The sequence below is a fragment of the Bos mutus genome, chromosome 2 (assembly GCF_027580195.1).
Source record: "Bos mutus isolate GX-2022 chromosome 2, NWIPB_WYAK_1.1, whole genome shotgun sequence".
In the NCBI taxonomy this organism is placed as follows: Eukaryota; Metazoa; Chordata; class Mammalia; order Artiodactyla; family Bovidae; genus Bos; species Bos mutus.
In genome coordinates this window covers 79,765,877-79,783,379 of record NC_091618.1, presented here as the reverse complement: position 1 = coordinate 79,783,379, position 17,503 = coordinate 79,765,877, and the positions used below count along the sequence as shown (strand labels likewise).

Here is a 17,503-nt window from a genome sequence, read left to right as displayed (position 1 = left end):
GAATGCTATAATTACATTGAATATAGTCATCTGATAACTAGAAACTTATCAAGAAGAAACAAATTCAGAATGGATGTCGAAATTAACAGATTTCTAAGTAAACATTTCTAAGTAAAAAGAAGACTCCTTTTGGCTGTTGAGGGTGTAGTTGTATTTGCCAAATGAATATAGGATATTGGTAAAGACTGTTTGCTCTGATTCAGGCTTATTATCAACTTCTTTTTGCATCTATTTTTACAGAACTAGACTAAACAAATAAGAGAAAAAACTTGTTCCTGTCCTCCTCCTGACCCAGCAGGTTGAATCATAAGTTTTCAGTAATGTTGAATTAACAACCTTTAATTAATTTTTTTTAAAAAATTAAAAACCTTAAAAAGAGAAAAAAGTAAACTTTCCAAAAGTAGAAAATATAGCTGAAATGAGACATACATATAAATGCAGTGGTTGAACTCTGAATGGTTAGCATGAATTATCCTCATTTTTGTTCTAATTTTGATATAATGTGATTTCTGAGTCAGTTATTGTTTTATTAAGTGAATCTTAGTTGAGTACCTGCTGTTTGCCATGACTTGCAGAATCAAACAAGACACACTTTTTCTTCAGTCTCATGCTCCTTACAAAGACATTACTTTACCAACAAAGTTCTTTCTAGTTAAACCTATGGTTTTCCCAGTAGTCATGTATGGATGTGAGAGGTAGACTATAAAGAAAGTTGAGCACTGAAGAATTGATGGTTTTGAACTGTGGTGTTAGAGAAGACTTTGAGAGTCCCTTGGACTGCAAGGAAATCCAACCAGTCCATCCTAAGGGAAATCAGTTATGAATATTCTCTGGAAGGACTGATGCTGAAACTGAAGCTCCAATACTTTGGCCACTTGATGAGAAGAGCTGACTCATTTGAAAAGACCCTGATGCTGGGAAAGATTGAAGGTGGGAGGAGAAGGGGACGACAGAGGATTAGATGGTTGGATGTCATCACTGACTCAATGGACATGAGTTTGAGTAAACTCCGGGAGTTGGTGATGGAAGGGAGGCCTGGCGTGCTGAAGCCCATGGGGTCACAGAGTCAGACACAACTGAGCGACTGAGAAACTGAACTAATTATCCTCCTTGAAGCGTGATTTGAAGGAAGGCGGAGGAAGGCATTTCCAGGTGGCTCAGTGGTAAAGAGCCACCTAGAAATGCCATTGCAGAAGATTCATGAGATGGGGGTTTAATCCCTAGGTTGGGAGGGTCCGCTAGAGAAGGAAATGACAACCCTGTCCAGTATTTTTGCCTGGAAAATCCCATGGACAGAGGAGCCTGGCAGCTATAATCCATAGGGTTGCAAAGAGTTAGTCACGATTGAGCATACATGCATGAATGGAGAAAGGCATAATCAGTGATTCAAACAGATATATCTAATTCCTTTGCCTTGAAAAATACTGAAAATTTAAAAATCAGACGTTATTTGAGCAATGGTTAACTTCTTAATGAAAACAATAAAAGTACAGGTTTTAAATTTAGCTGTTTTTTAACAGTTTCGTATATACTACTAGAAGACTGGCTTGAGTACCACTAGTAGATCTGAGAGTATTTGAGCACTCGAGTATTCTCATATTTATGCTAGCTTTTTACCCATCTCAAGTTAATACTGTTAATTAAACTTGAATGTATTGGTTATAAGCTTGTTCAAATATTTATTTCAAAGGTTCTATACGAGAAGGAAAAAAAGCTAATGCAATTTTTTTTTCAGGACTTTTCTTAGGGGCAAAGGAAAAAAATAATTATCGTTAGACTAGATTTTAAAAGACTATCTGGGTAATGACCATGAAAAGCCTTGAGAGAACTGTTAAAGCATGCAAGGTGCTCCCAAGACTGACTGATAGCTCAGTGGTCTTCTCACAAGAAGTTCATCAAAATCTAATAGAAAATTGTTCACATATTTTATCAGGAATGTTAAGTACTTTCCAAAGGCTCTATGAATTGTAAAAAGTAAAGATGTTTTTACCTCAAAAAAAAAAATATGGGGGAACAATTTTCTGTCTCTAAGTATAAAGTGATAGCTAGTAGCAATTTGGTGAGTTATCTTGAGAAAATCACAATTATCTCCATTTAGCAGACTCTACAATTATTAACCACAAATTGAGCAACAATATTTTCTTACTAATAATAGATATACACATTAGGAACAATAATTATTAATTCAATCATTTTGAAAAATATTGGAATGTGTTCTTATATGATAAGAAATTGAAGGAGGTCCAGTATAGACTGAATAGTATGAAGTACAGAAGAGGGAGTTATATATCTAAAAAATAATAATAATAATCAGAACCAAATCATACCAGCCTATGTGGGATAAATTGTTTATTTCTATGTTAATACTGAAAATAATGAGAACCGAGGACATGTTTTAAGGAGAGTATGACCACATGATTAGTTTTACTTGGAAAAATCACTCTAGATATTATTCTTACTAGAGAGTTGAAGAGATCTAGGGTGAAGCTAGATGAGCAGTGAACTCTGGGAAATAAGTTTGCTATAGTGGTTTTAGTAAAAGGCGATGGAAGCCTGGAAAGGGTGGAAACAAAAGAAACAGTGGAATGTGGAAACATTTTTGAGATTACAAAGAGTAAATCCTTGAAATAATTGAATATGAAGATTGAGGAACAGGCATGGTCAAGGACAACTACTTAGTCTCTGGCTACCGGGCAAGTTGAACAGGGTTGCCTTTCCCTTTCTTCATGAATGAAACTTTGTTAGAGGTTGATATGTCCTTCCATAAGAAGAGAATCTGTAGATAACCTTTTGGTAGTTCAACTTCTGAACTCATCAAACTATCTCAAATCCTGCCAGTAATTGTACTTTATTTTGTCCTTTTATCTTTTTGATTCCATGCAATTAAATTTTGGCCATTCTCTTATCTCTTATACTGTTGGCCTCTGTTTTCTCACTTCATTATCCTTCATCTACTGGAATTTTTCTTGCGACATTCTTCTTACCTTTCTCAGCCCAAGTCTAACGTCAAACCACCTTCAAAAATCAGGACCCCGTCTATCCATTGCCCCAAGCACTCCCCATTTTTCTTCCAGTTAGACCGTTTTCTGATGAAAACACTGAGGCTCTTTGGATCAAGATTTTATGAAGGGGATTAAAAATAGTTTGTCTGCTTTATCATTCTCCATATCCTGAAACACTAAGCTATTCCTTATGTATTACCCATGTTAGCTCTTATTTATAGTCAGTTGTAGCAGATAATAGCAGATAATTTTGTTAACAGATAAACATAATATATGACTATAGACACATTCATTGTATTCATTATTTATTTATAAGTTAATATATATATTTAACAATAACCAAGATGTAATTTTATTCTTAAAAAATAAATGATTAACAATTCTTGGCAAAAGGGTTTCTAGTTACCTGCAACCCTACTTTCTGGTGGCAGTTAATTCTTATACTTGAGTCACTGCTTGGCCTAAATGTTTTCAGTTATTCTTGCTCTCAAGGTTTATTTTTCTGACATGTATATAATAATAGGTGTCATTAATGTGACAAATACCATGACCTCAATTAATCTTTGAGAACCTATTGTTAAGAATTATTTCTATTCTGCAGGTAAGAAAACTGACATTCACAGAAACTAAAGCTTAGTGTCTAAACCAAAGAGAGGAAATGATAAATTCTTACTTAGGATTGTATGTTTAGAGCTCCTATCAGCCTTACTGCTGATAATAGGACTTGGGACTTCATTTCAATACGCTGGGTGTTATCCTTTTAATATAGCCCCAGAAGCTCAGTTGCACATCTTGAGTACTCCTGTACTGCCTCAGTTCAGTTCAGTTCAGTTGATCAGTAGTGTCTGACTCTGCAACCCCATGGTCTGCAGCATGCCAGGCCTCACTGTCCATCACCAAATCCCGGAGCTTACTCAAACTCATGTCCATTGAGTCAGTGATGCCATCCAACCATCTCATCCTCTGTCATCCCCTTCTCCTCTCACCTTCACTTTCCAAGCATCAGGGTCTTCTCAAATGAGTAGGCTCTTCTCATCAGGTGGGTAAAGTATTGGAGTTTAAGCTTTAGCATAAGTTCTTCCAATGAATATTCAGGACTGATTTCCTTGAGGATGGATTGGTTGGATCTCCTTGCAGTCCAAGGGACTCTCAAGAGTCTTCTCCAACAACACAGTTCAAAAGCATCAATTCTTCAGTGCTCAGTTTTCTTTATAGTCCAACTCTCACATCCATACATGACTACTGGAAAAACCATAGCTTTGACTATGTAATGTCTCTGTTTTTAATATCCTGTCCAGATTGGTCATAACTTTTCTTCCAAGGAGTAAGCATCTTTTAATTTCATGGCTGCAGTCACCATCTATAGTGATTTTGGAGCCCCAAAAAATAAAGTCAGGCACTGTTTCCCCATCTATTTGCCATGAAGTAATGAGACCAGATGCAATGATCTTAGTTTTCTGAGTATTGAGTTTTAAGCCAACTTTTCCACTCTCCACTTCCACTTTCATCAAGAGGCTCTTTAGTTCTTCACCTTCTCCCATAAGGGTGGCGTCATCTGCACATCTGAGGTTATTGAAATTTCTCCCGGCAATCTTGATTCCAGCTTGTACTTCTTCCAGCTGAGTGTTTCTCATGATGTACTCTGCATATTTTAAATAAGCAAGGTGACGATATACAGCCATAACATACTCCTCTCCTGATTTGAAACAAGTCTGTTGTTCCATGTCCAGTTCTAACGGTTGCTTCCTGATCTGCATACAGATTTCTCAAGAGGCAGATCAGATGGTCTGTTATTCGCATCTCTTCAAGAATTTTCCACAGTTTGTTGTGATCCACGCAGTCAAAGACTTTGGTACTGCCTAGAGTTATACCTTATAGAATAATAGGGTGCCCCCAAAAAACTATGAAGTATTGCTTATGATTAACAGAGTAATCAGGGCTGAAGGAGATCAGCCCTGGGATTTCTTTGGAGAGAATAATGCTGAAGCTGAAACTCCAGTACTTTGGCCACCTCATGTGAAGAGTTGACTCACTGGAAAAGACTGATGCTGGGAGAGATTGGGGGTAGAAGGAGAAGGGGACAACAGAGGTTGAGATGGCTGGATGGCGTCACTGACTCAATGGACGTGAGTCTGAGTGAACTCCAGGAGTTGGTGATGGACAGGGAGGCCTGGCATGCTGTGATTCATGGGGTCACAAAGAGTCGGACACAACTGAGCGACAACTGAACTGAACTGAACAGAGTAACAAAAAAGAAAATTACCTTAAAGTTCCTGATATAAGCCAGGAGTAACATAGTTGAGTTTTCGTACTTGTATCTGTGCAGATTTTATTTCATCTATCGTTTATTCCTCAAACAATGCTTGAAAGGTAAGCATTACTTTCTATTTTTAAATATGAAGAAGCATTTTGTTCAGGGTGACTATACTAGGAAATAGTAGAGCTTCGTCTATCCAAGTTTGGATTTAGGCCTTTTGACTCCAAAGCTATCCTCTTTTATTCCCTAAATTTTTTTTTTTTTTTTTAACACATAAAGGACCTCAGAAAGGTAGAGAGAAGAAGTTTTACTGCAGCCAAACGATTTGTGCACAATATCTTTTCCAGTGCTCACTAAATATTCACTCAGTATACTCTGCAGAGTTCATCTAGCCAGTACCTGGAAGAAGGATAGGATTTATTTTACCCTCTCATCAAGGCTTTTATTGATTATTCTAAAACATAAGGAAACACTTAGACAATATGTTGACAATCTTATGAAACTCCAGGTCACCATCGATAGAATCCCATTTTTTTTTTTAAATTGTAAAAGATTCCCATTGTATCTTATTATTCTAGGACAAAGTATACATTCTTCTTCTTTGAAAAATTTAGGACTGAATTTTGAGCAAGCACAAATGCTTGAGCAAAGTATTTTTTTTAGTACTAGTCATCTACTATATGAGTAAACTGACTAGTCATATACTATCTGAATAAACTGAACTGTTAGGCTGAGTTTGCTGCTGCTGCTGCTGCTAAGTTGCTTCAGTCGTGTCCGACTCTGTGCAACCCCATAGACGGCAGCCCACCAGGCTCCCCTGTCCCTGGGATTCTCCAGGCAAGAACACTGGAGTGGGTTGCCATTTCCTTCTCTAATGCATGAAAGTGAAAAGTGAAAGTGAAGTCGCTCAGTCTTAGCAACCCCACGGACTGCAGCCTACCAGGCTCCTCCGCTCATGAGATTTTCCAGGCAAGAGTACTGGAGTGAGGTTGAGTTTAGCAGAAGCTAAAATGGATATAAGAAAGATGAATATAAACTGGAAGTTTATTTCCATAAACAACACTTTCTAAAGTAGTTGTTCAGTCGCTCAGTCCTGTCCGACTTTTTGCACCCCCATGGACTGCAGCACACCAGGCTTCCTTGTCCATCATCTCTTGGAGCTTGCTCGAACTCATGTCTATTGAGTTGGTGATATCATCCAACCATCTCATCCTCTGTCATCCCCTTTTTTCCCACCTTCAATATTCCCAGCATCAAGGTCTTTTCTAATGAGTCAGCTGTCCACATCAGGTAGCTGAAGTATTGGAGCTTCAGCTTCAGGATCAATCCTTACAAAGAATATTCAGAGTTAATTTCCTTTAGGATTGACTCATTTGATCTCCTTGCAGTCCAAGGGACTCTCAAGAGTCTTCTCCAACACCGCAGTTGAAAAGCATTAATTCTTCAGTGCTCAGCCTTCTTTATGGTCCAACTTTCACATACATACATGACTACTAAAAACACATAACTTTGACTATACAGACCTTTGTCAACAAAGTAATGTGTCTGCTTTTTAATACGTTGTCTAGTTTTATCTTAGCCTTTCTTCTAATGAGCACACGTCTTTTAATTTCATAGTTTCAGTCACTATCTGTAGTGATAGTAGGAAATTATATGATGATATGCTTTTTTTAGAGAAGGCAATGGCAACCCACTCCAGTACTCTTGCCTGGAATTTCCCATGGACGGAGGAGCCTGGTGGGCTACAGTCCTTGGGGTCACGAAGAGTCAGACACAACTGAGCGACTTCACTTTCACTTTTCACTTTCATGCATTGGAGAAGGAAATGGCAACCCACTCCAGTGTTCTTGTCTGCAGAATCCCAGGGATGGTGGAGCCTGGTGGGCTGTCTATGGGGTCGCACAGAGTCGGACATGATTGACGCGACTTAGCAGCAGCAGCAGCAGCAGCATGCTTGTTTTAACTGCAAAAATATAAATCATTTTAAATGCATACCTCTAGATAATATTGCTACTATATAAATTTTATTCCCGATAATACTTTGAATCTAACTGGACCTGTTTCAAAGTACCGTTCAGTTCAGTTCAGTTCAGTTCAGTCACTCAGTCATGTCTGACTCTTTCAGTTCGTTTAGTCCCTCAGCCGTGTCCAACTCTTTGCCACCCCATGAATCGAAGCACGCCAGGCCTCTCTGTCCATCACCAACTCCCAGAGTTCACTCAGACTCACGTCCATCGAGTCAGTGATGCCATCCATCCATCTCATCCTCTGTCGTTCCCTTCTCCTCCTGCCCCTAATCCCTCCCAGCATCAGAGTCTTTTCCAATGAGTCAACTCTTCGCATGAGGTGGCCAAAGTACTGGAGTTTCAGCTTTAGCATCATTCCTTCCAAAGAAATCCCAGGGCTGATCTCCTTCAGAATGGACTGATTGGATCTCCTTGCAGTCCAAGGGACTCTCAAGAGTCTTCTCCAACACCCCAGTTCAAAAGCATCAATTCTTCGGCACTCAGCCTTCTTTACAGTCTAACTCTCACATCCATACATGACCACAGGAAAAATCATAGCCTTGATAGGCGGACCTTTGTTGGCAAAGTAATGTCCCTGCTTTTGAATATGCTATCTAGGTTGGACATAACTTTCCTTCCAAGGAGTCTTTTAATTTCATGACTGCAGTCACCATCTGCAGTGATTTTGGAGCCCCCCAAAAATAAAGTCTGACACTGTTTCCACTGTTTCCCCATCTATTTCCCATGAAGTGATGGAACCAGATGCCATGGTCTTAGTTTTCTGAATGTTGACCTTTAAGCCAACTTTTTCACTCCCCACTTTCACTTTCATCAAGAGGCTTTTTAGTTCCTCTTCACTTTCTGCCATAAGGGTGGTGTCATCTGCATATCTGAGGTTATTGATATTTTTCCCGGCAATCTTGATTCCAGCTTGTCTTTCTTCCAGTCCAGCGTTTCTCATGATGTACTCTGCATAGAAGTTAAATAAGCAGGGTGACAATATACAGCCTTGACATACTCCTTTTCCTATTTGGAACCAGTCTGTTGTTCCATGTCCAGTTCTAACTGTTGCTTCCTGACCTGCATACAAATTTCTCAAGAGGCAGGTCAGGTGGTCTGGCATTCCCATCTCTTTCAGAATTTTCCACAGTTTATTGTGATCCACACAGTCCAAGGCTTTGGCATAGTCAATAAAGCAGAAATAGATGTTTTTCTAGAACTCTCTTGCTTTTTCGATGATCCAGCTGATGTTGGCAATTCAGTCTCTGGTTCCTCTGCCTTTTCTAAAACCAGCTTGAACATCTGGAAGTTCACGGTTCACATATTGCTGAAGCCTGGCTTGGAGAATTTTGAGCATTACTTTACTAGCTTGTGAGATGAGTGCAATTGTGCGGTAGTTTGAGCATTCTTTGGCATTGCCTTTCTTTGGGATTGGAATGAAAACTGACCTTTTCCAGTCCTGTGGCCACTGCTGAGTTTTCCAAATTTGCTGGCATATTGAGTGCAGCACTTTCATAACATCATCTTTCAGGATTTGAAATAGCTCCACTGGAATTCCATCACCTCCACTAGCTTTGTTCATAGTGATGCTTTCTAGGGCCCACTTGACTTCACATTGCAGGATTTCTGGCTCTAGCTCAGTGATCACACCATCGTGATTATCTGGGTCATGAAGATCTTTTTTGTACAGTTCTTCTGTGTATTCTTGCCACCTCTTCTTGTTATCTAATGATTCTGTTAGGTGCATACCATTTCTGTTGGTTATCGAGCCCATCTTTGGGACCCCATGAATTGCAAAACACCAGGCCTCCCTGTCCATCACCAACTCCCGGGGTTCACTCAAACTCATGTGCATCAAGTTGGTGATGCCATCCAGCCATCTCATCCTCTGTCATCCCCTTCTCCTCCTGCTCCTAATCCCTCCCAGCATCAGGGTCTTTTCCAATGTGTCAACTCTTCACATGAGGTGGCAAAATATTGGAGTTTCAGCTTCAGCATCAGTCCTTCCAATGAACACCCATGACTGGTATCCTTTAGGATGGACTGATTGGATCTCCTTGCAGTCCAAGGGATTCTCAAGAGTCTTCTCCAACATCACAGTTCAAAAGCATCAATTCTTCAGTGCTCAGCTTTCTTCTCTTTGTGAGAGTCCAACTCTCACATCCATACATCACTACTGGAAAAAACATACCCTTGACTAGATGAACCTTTGTTGGCAAAGTAATGTCTCTGCTTTTCAATATGCTGTCTAGGTTGGTCATAACTTTCCTTCCAGGGAGCAAATGTCTTTTAATTTCATGGCTACAATCACCATCTGCAGTGATTTTGGAGCCCAAAAAACTAAAATCTGACACTGTTTACACTGTTTCATCTATTTCCCATGAAGTGATGGGACCAGATGCCATGATCATAGTTATTCTATATAAAATTTTTTCCACTTCTGCCACCCATTTTGTCAGTAAGTACTAAGGATTCATTCATTTCCTCTATTTTCTTACCTAGTAAGAAAAATGCTTAGACAATAAAAGCTATTATGGAAAATAGTCCAGAGAAAAAACAAAAAAAGGTCAGTAATAACAGTGAGATCTAGATTTTGGTAACAGGCCTTGAATCGAAGTAGAAAGTTTAGTTGGGGAACATCTGTCTGAAGACCCCTTACAAATAGCTGTGAAAAGAAGAGAAGTGAAAAGTAAAGGAGAAAAGAAAAATATATGCATTTGAATGCAGAGTTCCAAGAAGAGCGCAGAGAGATAAGAAAGGCTTCCTCAGTGATCAGTGCAAAGAAATAGAGGAAAGCAAGAGAATGGGGAAGACTAGAGATCTCTTCAAAAAAATTAGAGATACCAAGGAACACTTCCTGCAAAGATGGGCTCAATAAAGGACAGAAATGGCATGAAACTAACAGAAGCAAAAGATATTAAGAAGAGGTGACTAGAGTACACAGAAGAACAATACAAAAAACATCTTCACAACCCAAATAATAACTATGGTGTGATCACTCAACTAGACCCAGGCATCATGGAATGTGAAGTCAGGTGGGCCTTAGAAAGCATCACTATGAACAAAGCTAGTGGAGGTGATGGAATTCCAGTGGAGCTATTTCAAATCCTGAAAGATGATGTTATGAAAGTGCTGCACTCAATATGCCAGCAAATTTGGAAAACTCAGCAGTGGCCACAGGACTGGAAAAGGTCAGTTTTCATTCCAATCCCAAAGAATGCTCGAACTACCACACAATTGCACTCATCTCACAAGCTAGTAAAGTAATGCTCAAAATTCTCCAAGCCAGGCTTCAGCAATATGTGAACCGTGAACTTCCAGATGTTCAAGCTGGTTTTAGAAAAGGCAGAGGAACCAGAGACTGAATTGCCAACATCAGCTGGATCATCGAAAAAGCAAGAGAGTTCTAGAAAAACATCTATTTCTGCTTTATTGACTATGCCAAAGCCTTGGACTGTGTGGATCACAATAAACTGTGGAAAATTCTGAAAGAGATGGGAATGCCAGACCACCTGACCTGCCTCTTGAGAAATTTGTATGCAGGTCAGGAAGCAACAGTTAGAACTGGACATGGAACAACAGACTGGTTCTAAATAGGAAAGGGAGTAAGTCAAGGCTGTATATTGTCACCCTGCTTATTTAACTTATATGCAGAGTACATCATGAGAAATGCTGGACTAGAAGAAGCACAAGCTGGAATCAAGATTGCCGGGAAAAATATCAAAAACCTCAGATATGCAGATGACACCACCCTTATGGCAGAAGGTAAAGAGGAACTAAAGAGCCTCTTGATGAAAGTGAAAGAGGGTAGTAAAAAAGGTGGCTTAAAGCTCAACATTCAGAAAACTAAGGTCATGTAATCCAGTCCTGTCACTTCATGGTAAATGGATGGGGAAACAGTGGAAACAGTGTCAGACTTTATTTTGGGGGGCTCCAAAATCACTGCAGATGGTGATTGCAGCCATGAAATTAAAAGGCACTTACTCGTTGGAAGGAAAGTTATAACCAACCTAGACAGCGTATTAAAAAGCAGAGACATTACTTTGTCAACAAAGGTCTGTCTAGTCAAGGCTATGGTTTTTCCAGTAATCATGTATGGATGTGAGAATTGGACTATAAAGAAAGCTGAGTGCTGAAAAATTGATGTTTTGAACTGTGGTGTTGGAGAAGACTCTTGAGAATCCCTTGGAATGCAAGGAGATCCAACCAGTCCATTCTTAAGGATATCAGTCCTGGCTGTTCATTGGAAGGACTGATGCTGAAGCTGAAACTCCAATATTTTTCCACCTGATGCAAAGAGCTGACTCATTTGAAAAGACCCTGATGCTAGGAAAGATTGAGGGCAGGAGGAGAAGGGGACGACAGAGGATGAGATGGTTGGATGGCATCACCGATTCAATGGACATGAGTTTGGTGATGAACAGGGTGGCCTGGCGTTCTGTGGTTAATGGGGTCACAAAGAGTCCGATACGACTGAGCAACTGAACTGAACTGAATAGAATTTTAATTTTAAAATGTCATCCATGAAGCCTTTTAGTGGAAGATTGTAGACATCTGTTATTTAAAAAGTACCTATTAGTAAACACAAAGAGCTGAATACACATGTATAAAGAGGAGCAAGTAGTGAATTGTAGATAGATTGTTCTTATAGAAGAGTAAACTAGAAGGTTAATATGATAGCAGAACAGAAGGTCTTACACCGGAGGAGCTTTTTTTGTTTTTCCCCTTTAAATTCAGTGGAAAACTGCTATAGACTTTTACAGATGGGTATTGGTCAGTCAAACTCTTTTGAAGATGAAGCAGGTATAAACTTGATAACTAGATTGAAAAAGTGAGAAATTATAGACAGGATACACTTAGACAATTATAGAAATGATCCAAATCTGAAATAAAACCTAGGTATAAGAAGATTACAGACAGCAAGAGCGGAAACAGCAGTAATTGAATGTCATGAATGTGAGAGGTAAACTTGACCAAATAATTGGAAAGATATTAGAGACATTGATCCATATGAAAATAAAAAGAGACTTGTTTCAGACTTTTCTCCCTAATCAGCAGTGATTTGTTTCTCTAAGACAGGAATAATGATAAGGTTAGGATGTAAAGCATATAAGGATTAGTCAAGAAGTTATAATTCTGCCCCTATGTTCTTAAAAAAAAAAAAAAAGATTTAGAAAACATGCATATGTGTTAAAAGTGAGAAAGCCAAGTGAGTAAGCACTCAGTTTTTCAGAGTTGGAGAGCTGTAAAATGTCTGAGGATGAGCATTAAAGATTCCTAAAGTGTTTGTAATGTTCTTAAGATGTATTATGGATTTATTGATGTTTTCTTAGTTTGTGTACCATCATGTGTTATGTATATAATAACATATAGATAGATATATATACACACATACATATATACTTTTATGATCAGAGCTTTTCATAAATGCAACAGAATATTTAATATTTACAGAGTTTCTTTGAGAAAGCTTTTCACAAGTATTACCATTTTGCTTTTTTAAGCTTTGCTTGTAAGAACAGAGAAATACTCGCCAAAAAAAACCACTGCAAATGAGTTTTGACTGGCTGAAGCCATATCTGCCCTCAGAGAGTTATGAATCCCCTCCTCTTTGAATGCACACCTCTTTCGGGGCAGAAGGCTTGGCGTCCACTCCCAAGATGCTGGTGTCAGTAAGTCTGCTTCATAGAAAGAAAAAAAAAAAGAGATGAGTCTCACAAGCAGAGAATTGACAACCAGTCCATTTTCATTTAGATTTATCTACATGTTAACCAGTTCGCATGCTTACCTCCATCCCTCTTTCATTTAAGGCCTTCTCTCTGAATTATATCTTTCAATGGATCTTAATTTAATGAGAATTTGTTATTGATATAATATCTGAAAATAGTTTTGTTTAGTCTTCTTTTTATAAAGATAATTTTTAATTGCAGTAAAATATACATCATGTAAATTTATCATCTCAAACCTTCTTAATTGTACAGTTTAGTAGTGTTAAGTACATTCACATTGTGTAACCAATCTCCATAACTCTTTCCATCTTACAAAATGAATCTCACCCCATTAAGAAACAACTTCCCATCCCCCTTCTCATTTTCTAGAAACCACTATTCTATTTCTATGTCTCTGAAACTACTATAGGTACCTCATATAAAAGGAATCATCTAGTACTTACCTTCTTGTGAATGGGTCTTTTCTCTTAGCGTGCTATCTGCAAGTCCATCCATATTGTAGCATGTCAGAATTTCCTTTCTTTTTAAGGCTGAATAATGTTCCATTTTATGTATGTATCCCAATTTGTTTATACATTCAACAGTCAATGGATGTTTGGGTTGTTTCACTTTTTGGCTATTGTGAATAATGCTGCTGTGAACATAGGTGTACAAGTAGCTCTTTGAGACCTTTGCATTCTTTTGGTTATATACCCAGAGGTAGAATGGCTGGATCACATGGTAATTCTAATTTTTTGAGGAACTGCCATACTATTTCCAACAAAGGCTGCACCATTTTACGTTCCTATCATCAGCTCACAAGGGTTCCAGTTTCTTCATATTCTTGCCAATATTATTTTCTTCTTCTTCTTTTTTGTTGTTGTTGTTCTTGTTTTTTGTTTGTTAGTTAACTTTCCATTATTAGTAGTTGTCATCCTACTTGTGAATGGCTTCCTTGGTGGCTCAAATGGTGAAGAGTCTGCCTGCAATGCAGGATAACTGGGTTTGACCCCTGGGTTAGGAAGATCCCCTAGATAAAGGAATGACAACCCAATCCAGTATTCTTGCCTGGAGAATTCCTGGACAGAGGAGTTTGGTGGACTACAGTCCATGATATCGCAGAGGGTTGGACACGACTGAATGGCTTTCACTTTCAATTAATAGGCGTGAGGTGGAATATACTTGTGCATATGATCACATTTCCTAATGATTAGTGATGTTGAATATCTTTTTGTGTTCTTGTTGGTCATTTCTGTATCTGCTTTAGAGACATGGCTATTGAGTCATTCGTGCATTTTTAAATCAATATTTTGTTGTTGAGATGTAGTTTGGAACATAATGTTGTTGAATACAAATTCAAAGTTTAGTGTCATTTTTTCTCAATCCTTTCCAGATATTATTTTACTATCTTTTCACATCTCTTGAGAATCTCTGTGTTTGTCTAATTTGTCATTCCTTTTTTTTTTTTTTTAACAGAATATATGTTTTCTCTCTAAATGCTTTGAAGTTCTTCTTTTTCCTCATGACTGTTTTTATTTAGCCATCCAAACTTTACTGTACTGGGCCATCTCTTTCATCAGTGCAGGGAGAAAACACCCTCAACTATTGTCTCTGTTATTTTTTCTAGCCTAGTCTCTATGCCTTCCTTCTGAAACTGACTAGATGTGGTAAGTTATTTGTTCTAACTTCCAACTCATCTAATCTTTTTGTTTCTGTTTTCTTTGTCTAACAGTTAACTGTCTTGCAGTTCATCAGATGTCTTGCAGTCACTAGTGTCTAACCTGCTGGTTAATCCATCTAAATAATTGTTCTTTTTAATATTGTCAAGTTATTTTGCTTCTCATTTATATACATTTCAAGAAGATTTTTAAAAATAAATTATTGCAAAAAAATAAATTATTGTACCTTGCTTATTATTTTGAAGTATATTTTTTTCCTTTAAAATTACCCACTCAATTTTCTTTATGTTACACATAATAATTTAAAACCATGTAGGCTTTGGGAACTTAAACCTACTCTTTATTTTTCTCTTATGTCTTATTCTTTGTGTGTGTTTTAATTTTTCTGATCTATTATGAGAACAAATTCAGTGTAGAAATTGTAAATGCTTGGGTGGAGAAAATTGTTTTCTTCCTTAGAGGATTTGAATTTGCTTCTTTTGGAGAAAAAGGAGTCATTATAAGCAAAGAACCATTCTCCTAGACAAACAATGGATGCATCTCTTGCCCAACCATAGGCCTATGCTTAGATTTTTATCTTTCATAACCAGAAGAGAAACAGAAAAAATGTTTTATATTTATTTAAAGAATCATACTCCTTTTTAAGCAGGCATATCTATATATATAGATATATATAGATATATATTGTTTGTTTGTTTCTTTCTTTTTAACTCACCTGAGGATGTTGACCATTATTATATCTGGGAATTGCACTTGTTTAGCTCTGCTACTTTTTGTTGGTTTAAAGACTGAACACTCTTGCACTGAGCAACTAGTAATCCAGCAATCTCTAGATTTTCATTACAAATTGTTGCCCCTATGGCCTCACCAACCTCTGTATTCCTACTTGGCTTCCTTTATGATTTTATGTAACATACAGTTGTGTATTAGCATTTAGATATTTTTCTGTCTGTCTTATGATCTCAACAACACATTTCAAAGTTTTAATTTATCATACATCAGGGAATTTTGTGGTGGTGGAAGAATTTTAGGAATATCTAATCTGTCTTACTTTAAGAAGTGAGAGTCATTAGAAATAAGAAATTGAACTTTCTGAAAAACTTGCTCAGAGATCTTGGCTTGACTTGAAGACAGGAGTTGAATCAATTCATTATTTCAGTATTTTTATCAAAACAAAACAAAAATATCATTAAATGTATTGCAGTTGTTATTCTTCCCCTGACCCCTTTATGGTGAACTTACTAGGACATTCCAAAACAATAAGACTTGGGCAGTAATCATGGTCAAAAAAGACATAAGTTTTATTTTAGACATAATGCTGATAATTAGAAGCTCCAAACTAATGGACAGAAGAAGGGTTAGAATAGAAAATGAGAATTGAGATTGCCTGAATATGTTTAGATGTGTACTCCTGAAAATACTCTTGAGGATCTTACATCTGATATTTTTAACTTAGCTCACATATCCTTATAATTATAGTTTGTCCATATTATGAATTCATCAAAAGCTATTTATTTTGAAGGCAATGTTGTGTATGTTTGAGGAGGAGAGCTATAAAAATAAATTAGCAAGGGCCTATCTTCAAGAAGTATATGTGAAAGTAGTAGTATGTTCACATATAATTATCATGTTACATAGAAAAGAATTGACCAGATATAGTCTTATTGAGTTAGATAGATGGAGAAAATCTTTAAGACTGGAACATATAGAATTAATTAGGTTTTTGTGTTTGAAGGGCAATGTTGCCTATCAACTAGACTATTTTGCATGAGATTATAAAAAAATAATAGGTATGAGGTCCAGGTAATTCTATATAGATTGGAAAGATCAAGACAAGTATGGAAATCTGAGAAAATGTCAATATGACTCAAGGGTAAGATAATGGGTCAAAAATGGTGAGAAATAAGGTTGGACAGACAGTTATATTCAGATTATATAGAAAGCCAGGGTAAGGAATTCCAGCATCACTTTGAGTGGTTGGAAGCAATCAAATACCTTGGGACAATTGAAGGTCATGATACAGAGCTCTCTAGTCAGAAAAATAACCTGAAGGCAACTAAATCAACTGCCTGAAAGAGGAAGAAGATTGTATGCTATGCAATATTAAAGCTAGAAATAGATTTGAGAGAGCATGGACCATAGAATTGACAGGGAAAAGACGCTTACTCCTTGGAAGGAAAGTTATGACCAACCTAGATAGCATATTCAAAAGCAGATACATTACTTTACCAACAAAATTTCGTCTAGTCAAGGCTATGGTTTTTCCTGTGGTCATGTACGGATGTGAGAGTTGGACTGTGAAGAAGGCTGAGCACTGAAGAATTGATGCTTTTGAACTGTGGTGTTGGAGAAGACTCTTGAGAGTCCCTTGGACTGCAAGGAGATCCAACCAGTCTGTTCTAAAGGAGATCAGCCCTGGGATTTCTTTGGAAGGAATGATGCTAAAGCTGAAACTCCAGTACTTTGGCCACCTCATGCGAAGAGTTGACTGACTCATTGGAAAAGACTCTGATGCTGGGAGGGATTGGGGGCAAGAGGAGAAGGGGACGGCAGAGGATGAGATGGCTGGATGGCATCACTGACTCGATGGACGTGAGTCTGAGTGAACTCCGGGAGTTGGTGATGGACAGGGAGGCCTGGCGTGCTGCGATTCATGGAGTCACAAAGAGTCGGACACGACTGAGCGACTGATCTGATCTGATCTGAAATAGGTATTAATAACTTATATTTGAGCTTCTCTGGTGGCTCAGACAATAAAGAATCTGCCTGCAATGCAGGAGACCTGGATTTGATCTCTGAGTTGGGAAAATACCCGGTGGAGGCCATGGCAACCCACTCCACTATTCTTGTC

The 17,503-nt window shown here is 38.0% G+C and overlaps 1 protein-coding gene across 1 annotated transcript in view; it reads left to right on the top strand.

The window, feature by feature from the left end:
• The window catches only part of LRP1B (LDL receptor related protein 1B), a 1,793,119-nt gene that overhangs the window by 1,074,487 nt on the left and 701,129 nt on the right, over positions 1-17,503 (top strand). The gene's annotated exons all lie outside the window — the stretch shown is intronic.